The following is a 13,345-nucleotide window of genomic DNA, read 5'->3' as shown; positions in this document are numbered from 1 at the left end:
CTGCCAAGGCTGTCATGATTTTTTTCAAAACAATTTTTTACTGATGGACTACTTGAGCCACAGCTTTTTTAAAAAGTAACATAAAAATGTATTACTACTCCAGGCCTGCTATTCTAACCAACCATGTCAGGTGGCAGGCTCTGTCCACAGTGCCAGAGCTCAGAAAAATGCTTCCTCCATTATATTTCCACTTAATTATTCTTGTACTTTTCAATAACTTTGTGTCATTAAATCATGGCACATAGTCGATTTGGATTAGCTTTATCCTACCAGGTTATGACAGACTTTCAGTCTAGTCATTAATCTGTCATCATAAGTTTTGGAATCATACAGACATGAGAGCTAGCCATATGTAAATTGGGAAGGTATTCTTTTTTATGAGTCTATGTTTAATTAGAATTCCAATAAAAGTGACACATCCATTTGAGACAGGCTTAATATTCTGAGCTTAACTTTTCTTCTAAACACGTTTTCCTTGAAGAGAAATGTCAGCAAAGAAAAGCACTATTTTGTCCAGGCATAACAATCTTCTTGGCTTTTCCCAAAGAAATATGGCCCCCAGGGCAAAGGCCCAACTGATAGTGCTGCTCAGAGTAGACATGTGATGTTCTTGACTGCTGGGCTTGAATTTGTTCCTTTTGGTTATTTACTTATCTGCTGTTGCATGAGCAGTGTAAAAAGTGATTAAAGCTTCACAAGGACAAGTGTGACTGAGCTGTGTTAGTGTTACCAGTGCTGGTTTGGCCACCTAAGGAACATATAGTGCTCCTAGTAGATTTTTCCATGACCCACACATTCTCTTCACTTTTCATGCCTCCTCTCCCTGTTTCACAAGGAGCTGGGCAAGCCCCTGGCCGCTGCATCACCCACTGCCCAGGATGCTCCTGGCAGCTGAAGGAGAAAGAAGGTGATGAGCCTGAGTTTGGGTGGCAGAGGGAGCAGGCAGAAGAGATGAGCCACAGTCACAGAAATGGCACACAGGTCGTCTCTGCACCTACCTGCTTCCACAAGCCTCCAGGACTCTCACAGGGCAGATCTTCTTCCTTCAAATGAAGATGTGGCTTGGTTTCCAACCTGCTCATCCACTCCCTGCTGAGAAGGTGGGCTTCAGATCTCCCTGCAGTCAAGGGAACTCTTTTCATAGCTAGTCTGTCAGCCCCCACAATGTCCTCTTATTTTCCTGGCCAAGGCAATAAACAGTCTCTCTGTATAAGGCCTTCAGCTTGATCAGAATTCAAGCTTGAAATGCTCACTCCAAACTCACTGTCTAACTAGCAGATCTTTAGTCCCTTGGTCAGGAAGACATAGGGCATTGGCATCACCTGCCTCAGCCAGCCTGATAAATTTTAATTTACATGAGCCAAAATAACCTATAAAACTGATGCATTTTTAAACAATTCTAGCAGGATAACATTTGCTACTTTATAGCAGCTAATATTTTTTCCTATTTAAACATATTTTTATTATAAAAAAATAGGCCTGCTTAAAGTTACTTTTGATTTTATAACACCCTACATTCAGGCCAAGATTTAATACCTGAAAACTGTTTATGTACACTTTAAAAATATTCTGAATCAATGAGCTCTCCTTAAACTCCAATGAGATAAAAGGTGCTACTCTTAAATGTAGTTAAGGAAACTTTTGAGGTCAGCTCACCTTATAAATACATTGCAAAGTCATGCACTACATTAAATATTTACATTATTTTCAGTCTTTTCAATTAAGCAACTTCTGATATTTACATTTCTCCTGACTGAAAGCATGTTCAGACTCCATTGCACATTAAAAAAAGCTTGCCTGAATTTCCCAAGAGCATTTAAGTTAGCTCACAGGAGTGGGAAGAATCTTTCCTCCATTTATACTGCTAAGAAATGTGTTAGACAGTTGAGGAAAAAAAGCAAGAAAATTTATATCCTCATTTGAGTCATTAAACAGAGTATACCCTTTACACAGATCAGAAAATCAGGATCTTGGAGAAAAGGTACCCACTTCCCAAAGGCATGAGAGCACACCAAGACCTCAGAGGATGCAATTCACACTGACTTTGTCTCTCAGTGATTACCATACAAGCAGCTGAGCACTGAGCTGGCTGGGCAATTTCAGAAACCCTTCTGAGGACAAAGCTTACTTTACATGACTCTTAGATACCATGCCTGTGGTGCCCAGACCCAGTCTGTGGTACCATCATGTTTTTTTTCACAGACTAATTAGCTGTATTAATTTTCCATTCCAAATTTCAAAATCTTTCTTTTTTACTGCATACTTTCTGACAAGTAAATTACTAAAATGAATAATGTTAGCTTTTGACTGTTAACAGTTTCTGTCTAAATGCAGCTTGATAAAACCCAAAGTTGATAAGTAAATAAGAAATGCTTTATTTGCCATTTCGTAATATGAAGAAATATAAATAAATATTGAGAGTCTGGATAAAGATTAAAGTATTTAGTTCCTATATAAACATTTCTAGATGTCTTGTGTCCATTTTGGGGGGAAAAAATGCCACAATCAACTATCAAATTGAGCTTGAAGTGTTTATTTTAACTGCTTCTCTAACCAATGAAAATTAGCCTTTTATAGGAAAAGAAAAAAAAAAGGCAGAACAAGTTTAAGCATCACTATTTTAAAAATAGAAGCTTACTCTTTATATCATTGCTGAAACTGGTGATTGAAATTACCAAGTATGGGATTCCTCCGATCAACTCTGATATGTATCACATCTGCATTTAAAGGGTGCTAGCTTTCACTGGGAATACAGAGGCACTTCCAGGGCACAATTCCTCTCCTCTGGGAGAAGACATCTTAAATTAGATGAAATGTTAAGATTAGCTACAGAATAGAGTAGTCCAGTTAGAAGAGACCTACTGTGGTCATCCAGTCCAACTGCCTGACTTAGACCTGACCAAAAGGGCATTTTCCAGGTGCTTGTTAAACACTCAAAGGTGTGGGCCATAGAGATCAGCTCTCTAGGAAGCCTGTTCCAGTGTTTGACCACTTTCTTTGTAAAGAAATGTTTCTTTATATCCAGTCTGAGCCACCTCTGGTGCAGCTTTGAGCCATTCCCAGCCCTCTCACTGGATCCCAGGGAGAAGGGATCAGCATGTCCCTCCCCTTGGAGTTGTACAGAGCAATGAGGTCACCTCTCACAGGATACACCTTCCAGCCCTGTCCCCAGCTTTGTTGCTCTCTTCAAGGTGTCCTCTCAGATATCTTAGGGCAGCCCCCAGGCTGATTGTTTTCAGACCTGGAACATTTGGATCCAAAGCCCAAGCACAGCCAGGCAATGACAACACTTCCAAAGTGTCAAAGTCGCATATTGCTGCTGCTGCTGCTGCCACATTGGCTGATCCGACTGGAATCGAGCTGCAGCACTATTGCAGGAGCCCACACTGATGGGCTGGGTTTCTATAGGTCGGAAACTTCATTCTTCAGAGGTAAACACCACAGCTCTTTGGTGACTTCAGCTTTCTGAGAGATATTTGACTAACTGTTTTTATGGGAAGTTTTAAGTTTCCTTTTATGGGAAAGAGTTCAGATCTTATCTAAGACCTGGACAAATCTATTTTTCCTTTAGTATTTTGCATTTTTAGTATTGAAAGAGTGAGGAAGGCACTATCCTTGTTATTTTGAATGGTTTTACCATACTTTCATGGGGAAAAAAAACATTCCATATCTTTGACTTAGCTGGAAGAAAGGAATAGATTTTTAAAATTGTTTCATTTTAAATACATACACACATACACCAATTCCAGAGGTTGTTTTTTAATCCCCTTGCACTGAACTGATACCTATACCACCTCTACCATTAACTTCTTAAAGATATCCTAAATTTTAAGCCTGTCTCTCTCACTTTCCCACCGGAACCAAGGCAATAGCCACTGGTTATCAGCCGAATGTTAGGAAGAAGATTTCCCAAATTCTTCTCCACTAGAAAGCTCTGTAGAAATGCAGATGATTGCAGGCTCCATGTCCCAGTCAACATACATGCAATTAAGGAAACAAAACAAGGTCAGGGAACTACATCTGTGGGGAGGTAATGACATGCTTTTGGCACTAAGGAGAGTAGCTTTTATCTGCATTATCACACAAAAAAAGTTATAGCCTGAAGTGCAACCTGGATTCTGACTTTTACTCTCAAACTACAGAGTATGACCTCAAAGAGCTTCAAACCCATGGTTGTGAGACTACCACACACTGCAAAGAAAATACTTAAGAGCACTTTAATACTTCATGGACAAACACAGAAAATCTTCCTATCCTGCCCCAAACACAGACATTTTCCCCCTCTAGTATTCCACTATCCTTTATGTAGCTGTCTCTTTCAGCAGTCCAACTCAATGGCCTTAAATGTCCATTTTCCTTTGGAATTGAGTGTTCTGCTAATCAGTTATTTGTGTCCTATTTGCCTGCCAAATGGAAGCCTGCTCTACACTGACTCCTCAGGATATTTTCCCTCATGTGTAACACTGCAGGTGAGTGGTGCAGCTCTGCCCAGACCGCACAGGCCATGACAACGAGGTTCCCTGTCTTTCTGAAAGCTTTATTGAGCATCATACTTCAGATACTCTTAGCCCAGGGCTGTTTCCAACATATACAAGCCTCAGCTGAGGAGGAGCTGCACAGAAAAACTCTGTGAAGAGGAAGAAAGTGATGGGGTCCATCTTCAGCTCACCCACAGTATCTCTCTGGAAATCCTACAGAGCCTTAGTTCATTTCGCAGGGGGCTTCATCCCAAGTGACTGGGCAGCAGTGACAGCTAATGCACAGAATGGTAATTCCCTTTGGTACAAAAATACTGCAGGCCACTCTGCCTCTCCATTCCTAGATTCAGGATGTACCCTTGTGAGCAGGTGTATCCTCAATCAGGGTGTATCCTCATTTGGAAGTTTTAGTCAGAATGGTGCCCATAGGCACAATTTCTGAACACTTGGCTATTATCAAAGGCAACAAAAATGTTTGGACACATAGCAAACATGCCTCTGCCATATAAGATTTTTTTTTTATTTAGTGCTCTCATTTTAAAATTGTAGCTGTTTAATTTGAAATTATGGCCACCTACTTATCTATTTTAAATTCAGATTTTTGAAATTATTTTTAAATAATCACAATTAAGAAACACATACTTGCTGATGGCTATTTTTAACCATTACCAAGGACTGAGTTGGAGGAGTCTTTTCCTTACTCCATGGAAACACAATATGTTAAGGAATAAACTCATGACCAATATAGGCTCTTTTGCTGCTCCAGAGATAACATCCCCCTCATTTCTGTTTATTCAGCTTTGCCAAGGCAATAATCAGTTCATTCAAACTGAGAAATTTGTTTGGATTTGAATAGTAGGGAAATTTGTGTTTTGCTTCCAAGCTATGAATAAAAAATCTGAGGTGCTTGGACATGCTGGTTCTAAAGTTCTGGAGGACTGAATGACCAGAAAGATTAATTTAATCATTCATGGGTAAGATTTCTTTAAAAGAAATCAATTTTAAGTGAATCACATATTTTCCATGTATCCAGCATATTCCATATATTTATCTTTGGCAGATCAATTTTTTTTTTCCAGAAAGCTGTTCTTCTTCTCTTTCTATCCAAGGGCATTTCTACCCAACAGTGAATAAGAACAAGTATTTCAGTAAATAAGAGATATCATTTACTATTTTTTAACATAATAACATTTAGGGCTTTTCCACATGGTCTAAAAGGCAAGTCCTCTTTAAACTGATACATGAAAACAAAGCACTCTGCTGGTCTGCTGGTTAACAAAAGAAAATAATAGATTAAGTACAAAATTAATCTTTAATTATAATCAATATATATTATTACTTACTTATCCAAACTGTAACTTTATTAGAAAACTAAATTATACAAAGGCAATATGGGATGAATGTTGTTTATTAAAATCCTGGTTTTATGAAGGTTTAAACCTATTATTTAAAACAGCAACAGCTTATTACAGCTGAGCTATTTGGGAATAAAGGTATTTCTCTGGGTATTGCTATATCCGTTTCTGTGGTTCTTTGTCCTTTAATCTGGAATTTTGAAGGTTGGTCGTGATTTTTAAGGTTGAGCACGATGCAAGGTTTTCCCCCATTATGAACTATTAGGCAAACCTAGCTTGAATAAGCTACATAATTTTGCCAAATGATTTCTGAACCTTTGCCAATAATCTGATTAAAGAGAGCAAGAACTCACTTTTTGTGTTTAAAAAGTGTGTTTGGAGAAACTCCACTGGTCATTCAAATTTCATTAAGCTCCAAGGTAATAATTCACATTCTGTCCATTATTTTACATTCTGTCTTCAGGCCAAATTCACCACTGGAATGTTCAAACTTGGGAAAAGGTCTCTCAAAATGACTCTATTTGCTCAGAAGCAAGTGAAATTGTAACAAAAAGAAATAAAACATTAAGTTGCAGGTCCTTTCCTTAAACTGCTACAAATGTGCTCTGCTGCTCTGAGTTTCTTGTGGAAGGTTAACACAGCAGCAGCTCTCAAAAAAGAATGTAAAAGTGAATTTAAAAAATAAGATTCATAGGACAGCAGCACAGAGCAGGAACTGTAGAAAATAGCATTCTTACCTAAGGTGTACTCAAAGCATTATCAGCTCTGCTGAACTGAATTCTGCACACTGTTAGAGGGGCAATGATGATTCATAGAAAGATAATACACTGAGCTATCTCCAGCAGAGTCCATAGCAGATCTTAACAGATGGGACAGATCTCCCAGGGTGCTCCCCCGCCAGCATCCATTACCTCTATTGTAAACACTGAGCCAAAACATTACTCAGTGTGTGACCTGTCCATTCACAGAAGTCATATGCTCCTTTGAGAAGACCCGGGGAGTAGAAGCAGGAGGGAAGGCAGATTTTACGTAAGTCAGATTTTTTAAACACTGTCTACAGTTTCCTCTGCCCTGAATCCCAGGATATGTTGCTTCTGTGTCCCAGTTCTTCACAGTGCAAAAAGTATTTGGCCTTAAAGACATGTTGAGCTTTTTGCAGAAGAACAGCCTCACTTATGCTCATCTATATGTATGGATAAGACACTAGCCCAAAGGGCCCAAAGATTATCCTGGGGAAAAAAATAATCTAAACATTTATATTTCCAAAGTCTCTGACTGGAATATTGTGCCTTATCTCCAAGGCTACCTTGTTCTCTCCCTTGTTCTCAACACTGATGCCTCATGCTGGATGTCTACAAATGAGGGAACAGATTAAATTTATCTGCTCTAACTCACTTGTGTCTAGACCAGGCCAATTCTCTCCTTCCTTCCCTCCCTCTCACCTTCCTTCCCTCTTTTTGAGCTTCAGTGATGCATTACCATGGGAAGCAAAAAATACTGTTTTGAATCTTCTACTATAGTATGACTTACAGCCACATGATAGATAGATCCTACACACTTACTTGAAAGACTCTTGGATATATTCTAGTGCCTACCATGCTCCTTGGAAAAAAAAAAGCACTCCTTTGCTTATTTTTGTTGATTAGATCACAACAACCCAAGGCAGTATTTCCAGAGAGAAAAGAAACCAAATAATCTGCAGCCACCATTTCTGAAAGCAGCCTAGATTTGAAATATATACAGTTTCAGGCATGCAATTTTTTCTCTTGTCCACTGCCTTCACAAACATTCCAGGTCAAATTTACCCATAGAATATACTTGATAAATGCTTCCAGACTTCCACACAATGCAAAATGATACTTATACCCAGTTTTGACAGCCTTTTTTACAGACCTTGCAGAACATTGTCCAAAGCGTGCTGATTTGCAGCCACTTTTCTTATTCAAATCAAAGCAATTTCACATCAAATATTTCTTGCAGGACTAATTTTAGAAAAATTCCTGAACACTATTATAATGTGACAAAGCCTAAAGTGAATTAATATGGTCCAGCAAAGTGAAGTACAAAAAGGCCCACATTGATATTCAAAAGCCTTGGTATTCAGTTCTTAGAGATCTTGCTTCCCCATGAGCTTTTGCAATGAACAAAACCACAAAAATTACTAAGAAAAATAGCCAAAAATTAGAAGTTGATAGCTTGTTTTTTTCCAATAATATAGTGTGTGAAAAAAGTAAATAGATGCCTAATATGTGTGGATGAAGTACTCATACACATGGCTACCTTATGTTTCTCTGAAAGTGCTGCTCTCATGAGAGTCTGGCTTACTTTTGGTCTCTGGCTATTGACAAGTCTTAGTACCAGGGTAAGTCCAATTTATACTATCAGTGCCAAAGACCTTAAGAAACCACAGCTGAAAACAATATTTGAAATCATTCAAATTTGTTGTATTTGTTGCATGTTTGCTATCATACAAAGTAGTATATTTGATATCTACTAACCAAAAGAAATTTGTGTTGTGCTGTTTTTTTTAATCCCCTATGCAAGATGCAATTTAGTGTAGCACTCACAAAAAGTAAACCACCAGGAATATTGTTTCTTTGGGAATTTGTACTAGAAGCTACCTGATTCAGACATAACAACATGATTATAAATACCAAAGGATGATGAGTTGACAGTATCAGAAGAACATTGACAGAAAAAAAGCAAGTTAATCACAAGCAGTTTTCAGATATTCCCCATACTTTCTTTTAAAATTCCTAATCATGGTACAAATATTACCAAAAAATAATACAATTAAGTTCAATACCACCTCTATATTGCTCTCAAGGTAAGCAGACAGTGATTAATGGAAAACTGTTTTATTATGTAAAGGCATCTATATTTTTCAATAACTGAAAGAGCTGAATAGCAGTCATTTCTTCACAAAACTGAAGAAAAACTGACACACCTTTTACTTTGAAAAGTCAGGGAAATACTCCTGAAGAGGGAACAAAACATGATCATCTTTCCAAAAAAGTGCTTTTTCAAGCAGAAGGAAGCAGGTAAAGATGTTTCACATCTCTTCAGACTCAAGTAGTTGAATCAGAAAATCTTTTCTCAGAATATAAAGATGCAAAAACAAATAAAAATAATTTTTTGAAAAGTAATGAAAGGGAAAAGGATCAGAGCTGCACAGCAGCTCTGCTGAGTCAGTTCTCATGGGCTAGAAACAAGACCCCATGTGCCAAACAAGAATTGACAGATTACTGCTAATTAGAGGAGAATTAGAGCGATGGTGGATTTGCAGCTCAATTCGCAATAAAAGAGTCATGCACATCACCAAAACTGTGGGTGCCCATGTGGCTGGGATTATCAGCCTGTGAGTAGATTAGCATGAACTGAGTGATGTGCAACACATGCTGCTGCTGGGCAGGGACCAGAAATGGCAGTCCAAAAGGTTGCTGGGCACTCTAGCCAGACTGCTCAGCATTCAAACATGTGTAGGTCTTCCCAGCTTCCTGGTTTAATACTTTGAGCATTAGGTTTCTTCAGCTACTTTTCAACATCTCTTTTCTCTCTTTTGAAAGAAGCAGGAGATTTATCTTGGCATATGCTGATCATTTCAACTGATCACAGGAGTATGAAAAGCCTAATAACTGAAGAAGTGTCCAAATGCAGTGTTGATTAAATGAATAAAAAACAATTAAAAACCAGAAGTGGGTTATCCCAATAATGGAATGGTAAACCAGAAATAAATTTTTAAAAAATTGCTTTCAACATGTCCAGGTATTATCAGAAATGTCTACTAACGTGTTACTTCTTTGACTGCCTGCACCCTGCAACAAAACATCCAAGAATAATAAACAAAGATGTAGTAAGGGGACCCTTGTAAGGCCTTCATAAGACCTGAAAGAAGCTCTGAAAAAGCTCCTCTTAAACCTGGGGAAACATTTTCCCATGAAAAAGTCATTTGAAGACAGCACCAGATATCCCAGATACCCTAAGAAGAAATAAAAAGTCAGGAATTCCCCAAAGAACCAACCCTGCCCAATTATTTTCTTTAAAGGAAGATAAAAGAAAGAAGAAAAAGGGGAAAATGGAGGAATAATGGAAATTGATCAGCTTCTTTATTATGAATATTCTAAATATTCCTTATTACTCACCTGTTTGCCTACAGAGAGCAGTATCAGAAAGTGTCACTATGAGAAGAAAATAGGAGACAAAGTCATGGGTGGCTGACAGATGCTTTTTTCAGAAAGAAATGCAATGATGCCTAAGAAAAACAGGAAAAAACCACTTTTTTTAAAACACTTTCTGCTTATACCATCCATATGTCTTAGTCCTAAGACAACACTCCTATAAAATAAAAAATTATGTAAATAAAAAAGGCTAGAGGAAAAAGGGATGTGGAGGAAAATCTAGCAACTACTGACATAAAGTTTTCTAGACTGAAGGGACCATATATGAGATAAGAAGACTTCCCCAGACTTTACAATGAAAAATAAGATTCAGTAAGATCTGATTCTGGATGCTTTTTCTGAAATTACTTCTAGACAGGTAAATAGCATTTTGTTGTGAACAGACTAGATCATAGGCGTCTAAGCAAAGAGAATTTCTAACACCATACCCATGTGTTGTAATAACTGGGAAGCAGGAAGATGGCTGCTCAGTGACCTCTTCACTATCTACATCTAACCTAGGTTCCTCTGGCACACTCAGATCCTGGGAACTGAGCACCCAATGGAATAAAGGCTTAGTCCATAGTGGTGGCATGCACTTTGGATCAGACAAGTGTCTCTGATACGACAATTGAAAGCTTGGGTGCAGATAACACATCCCTAGCCTAGTCATTCAATAGCCCTCTTCTATAGACCAGACTTCCAGAATAATTCAGTGTTTTCTTAGCTTTATGAAACTTTTTTTGGGCTACTGAAACATTTTGGGCTAATGCCCTGTTCTGGGGAGCAGTATTATTAAAGTAGTAATTTTAAAAATGCATCATGGCTGTGAAAAGTTTCATTATAGGACTGCAGAGAAACTATTTTTAAATTTGGTGTTCGGAGTGATGTGGACACTAGTGCATTGTTGGTTTGAAGAAAGATTAGAATACATTTGTTTTATATAATCTGATTATTGAATCATTACGTACCAAGCATGCTCAATAAAATGAATAAAATAAAAGAGTCCATAGGCACACCTGGAGAGAGACATTGAATAGATGCACACAGCCAGGAAAGCATTTACCAGTCTGTACTGGTGTTAGGGGACCAGAGAATGGAATGATTCCAAGTGAATCAAGGATTTCAACAATTGAAACAAACATGTGTGTAGGCGTCAAGGAGGATCAGGTTTAACACACATGATGCTACTTCTTCTGTTTCACATTTCAGGATGGATTTGGAATTTACCTGGTGTAGCAGGAAACAGACTAACAGATGGACTAAATGTGCATATATACATATGGAATTATTTTTAGTGTATCCATATGTACCAATCTCCCTTTCTCATGCATAGGATGCTTCATAGATGTGTTCCTTGCTTATGATCCACCGAACCCTGAAGTTTCAAAATCTTCTGAGCAGAGCAAGTAATGGAGATGTACAGGGATCTCCATGTTCATCATATACAGCATTTGCAGGTATAAAGAGCTAAAATGCCTCCACTCGGAGACTAAGGAACAAGAAGTTGTCTTACTTAGTAAGCAGAATTCAACTGTTTCATTTTTACATTTCCCCTTTGTTGTCCTTTTCAGAGAATAAATCAAAATATTTAAATAAATTTAATTGAAAGAAAATAGGCACTCAAAAAAAAAAGTAGTCCTGTTTAATCAGTACTCCAACTCCAATCCATTATTGAGAATATCTTCAAAAAACCCTCATGTCATTGTGAGGATTTGGGTTAATGGGGAGAAAGGGACCTGCAGTTAGAATACAGGACACACTTGAACCTGGGGTCTGCACAGAATTAGACAGGATGTTTGTGTAATATTTTTACTTCAAAAAGTGATAACATCCTTCTTCCAGTATAGAAATTGGTTAATCATGACAAGATAAATTGATCAAAGGTCTTCAGATCTGAGTCACTGGGAACAGCTGATGTTTAGCAGACTATGTGTTAGATACCAAGGAAACCTTAAAAACAGGAAATATCAAACACAACTCAAGAGAGTAGAGCTGTTGTGAATTTGTACTTTTCTGATTCATTCAATGATTTGCAGATGTCCTCCAAAACCTATGGCCAAGTTACGAGAACCCAGGCAATCTTAGTCTTTAAATGAAGCTGACCCAACAGTCACTAATAGCAGATCAAGATAAAATGCCACTGATTTTTTTTCTGCCACAAAAAAGAAATAAGCTTCAAAGAAGTTTCATATTATTTTGCTCTTAAAACAACCTGTGTCTCAAAATCTGTTGGTTAAAGAAGGGATAGAGCATCTGTTACTATATTTAGAATTTCAGTAACTAATTACAACACATTGGTTAATTCAGACCTTCAGACAAAATCATAGAAACACTATTCTTCATCATCCCAGTTTGATCCTACACTGTTGGAAAGGTTGAACAATTTACTCCTCCTTTGCCTTCAAGAAATGTCCAACAACATTGAACAACTTGAAGGGCATTGCCAAATGCCAATGTTATCAGGAAAAGCCTTGCCATTAGCACTGAGGAGGTTGTTAATCCTTAAAAGACCTGAGTAAGCAAATACATACATGACAAAGAAGCTTGTTTTTTAAACAAAGAACTGTTAATGACAAAACTCCTGCCCTGTGAGGAGGAATTGGTGTGTACTCCTATATTAAGCATTGGGAATAGAAATTCCCTCCAGGAATGCGATTTCAGCTGGACTGAATTTGTTTCCCAAATATTCTTGGAAAAGGAAAATTAAGTTTTTGGTTTGTTTTGTTTTAATTAGAGATCTGTACACAGATGAAGACCTTCACATTCAGGTGCCTTTACTTCTTCTTTTCCCCCACTGCAAGCAAACTTTTAAAAAATAAGCTATTGCTGACTTAAAACAATGATTATTTTAACATCTGAGAGAAGAATACACTGAATTGGAACTGAGTGCAGCACTACCACCCTCATACATAACACCATTAGAAAACTTCTTAACCTGCAGAGAACAAAACATTCTTCCTCCCTCTGGAGTAAGTTCTTCCCACCAGTTCAGGAGGTTTGTTGACCAGTTATTGTGAGAAATTTTAAACATATTTTACAGCCTCTTAAGCAGTAAATAAAAGAACAATCAAGGAATTTTGGAAGACAGCCCACTATGTGTGGGTAGACAGATTTTAAAATAATTCCTTAAAGACTGTGAGTTCTAAATTGACAGTTTTATTTAAACAGAGGGACACAGACATTCCCCTGGACAGGCATGTAACTTCAATGCCCAGATAAGGTCGAAAAAGGAAATAAACAGTAAGAGGATGTAAAAGAAAAGGTGAGAGAAATACTGCCATATGAATGATGCCTTTATTTATATCAGGAGTTCATGCTCTTGCACAAATAAATCAGTAGTATGAATGCCATC

Source organism: Zonotrichia albicollis, chromosome 1 (assembly GCF_047830755.1).
Source record: "Zonotrichia albicollis isolate bZonAlb1 chromosome 1, bZonAlb1.hap1, whole genome shotgun sequence".
In the NCBI taxonomy this organism is placed as follows: Eukaryota; Metazoa; Chordata; class Aves; order Passeriformes; family Passerellidae; genus Zonotrichia; species Zonotrichia albicollis.
The sequence above is the reverse complement of the archived record's forward strand: the minus strand, read 5'-3'. Positions refer to the sequence as shown.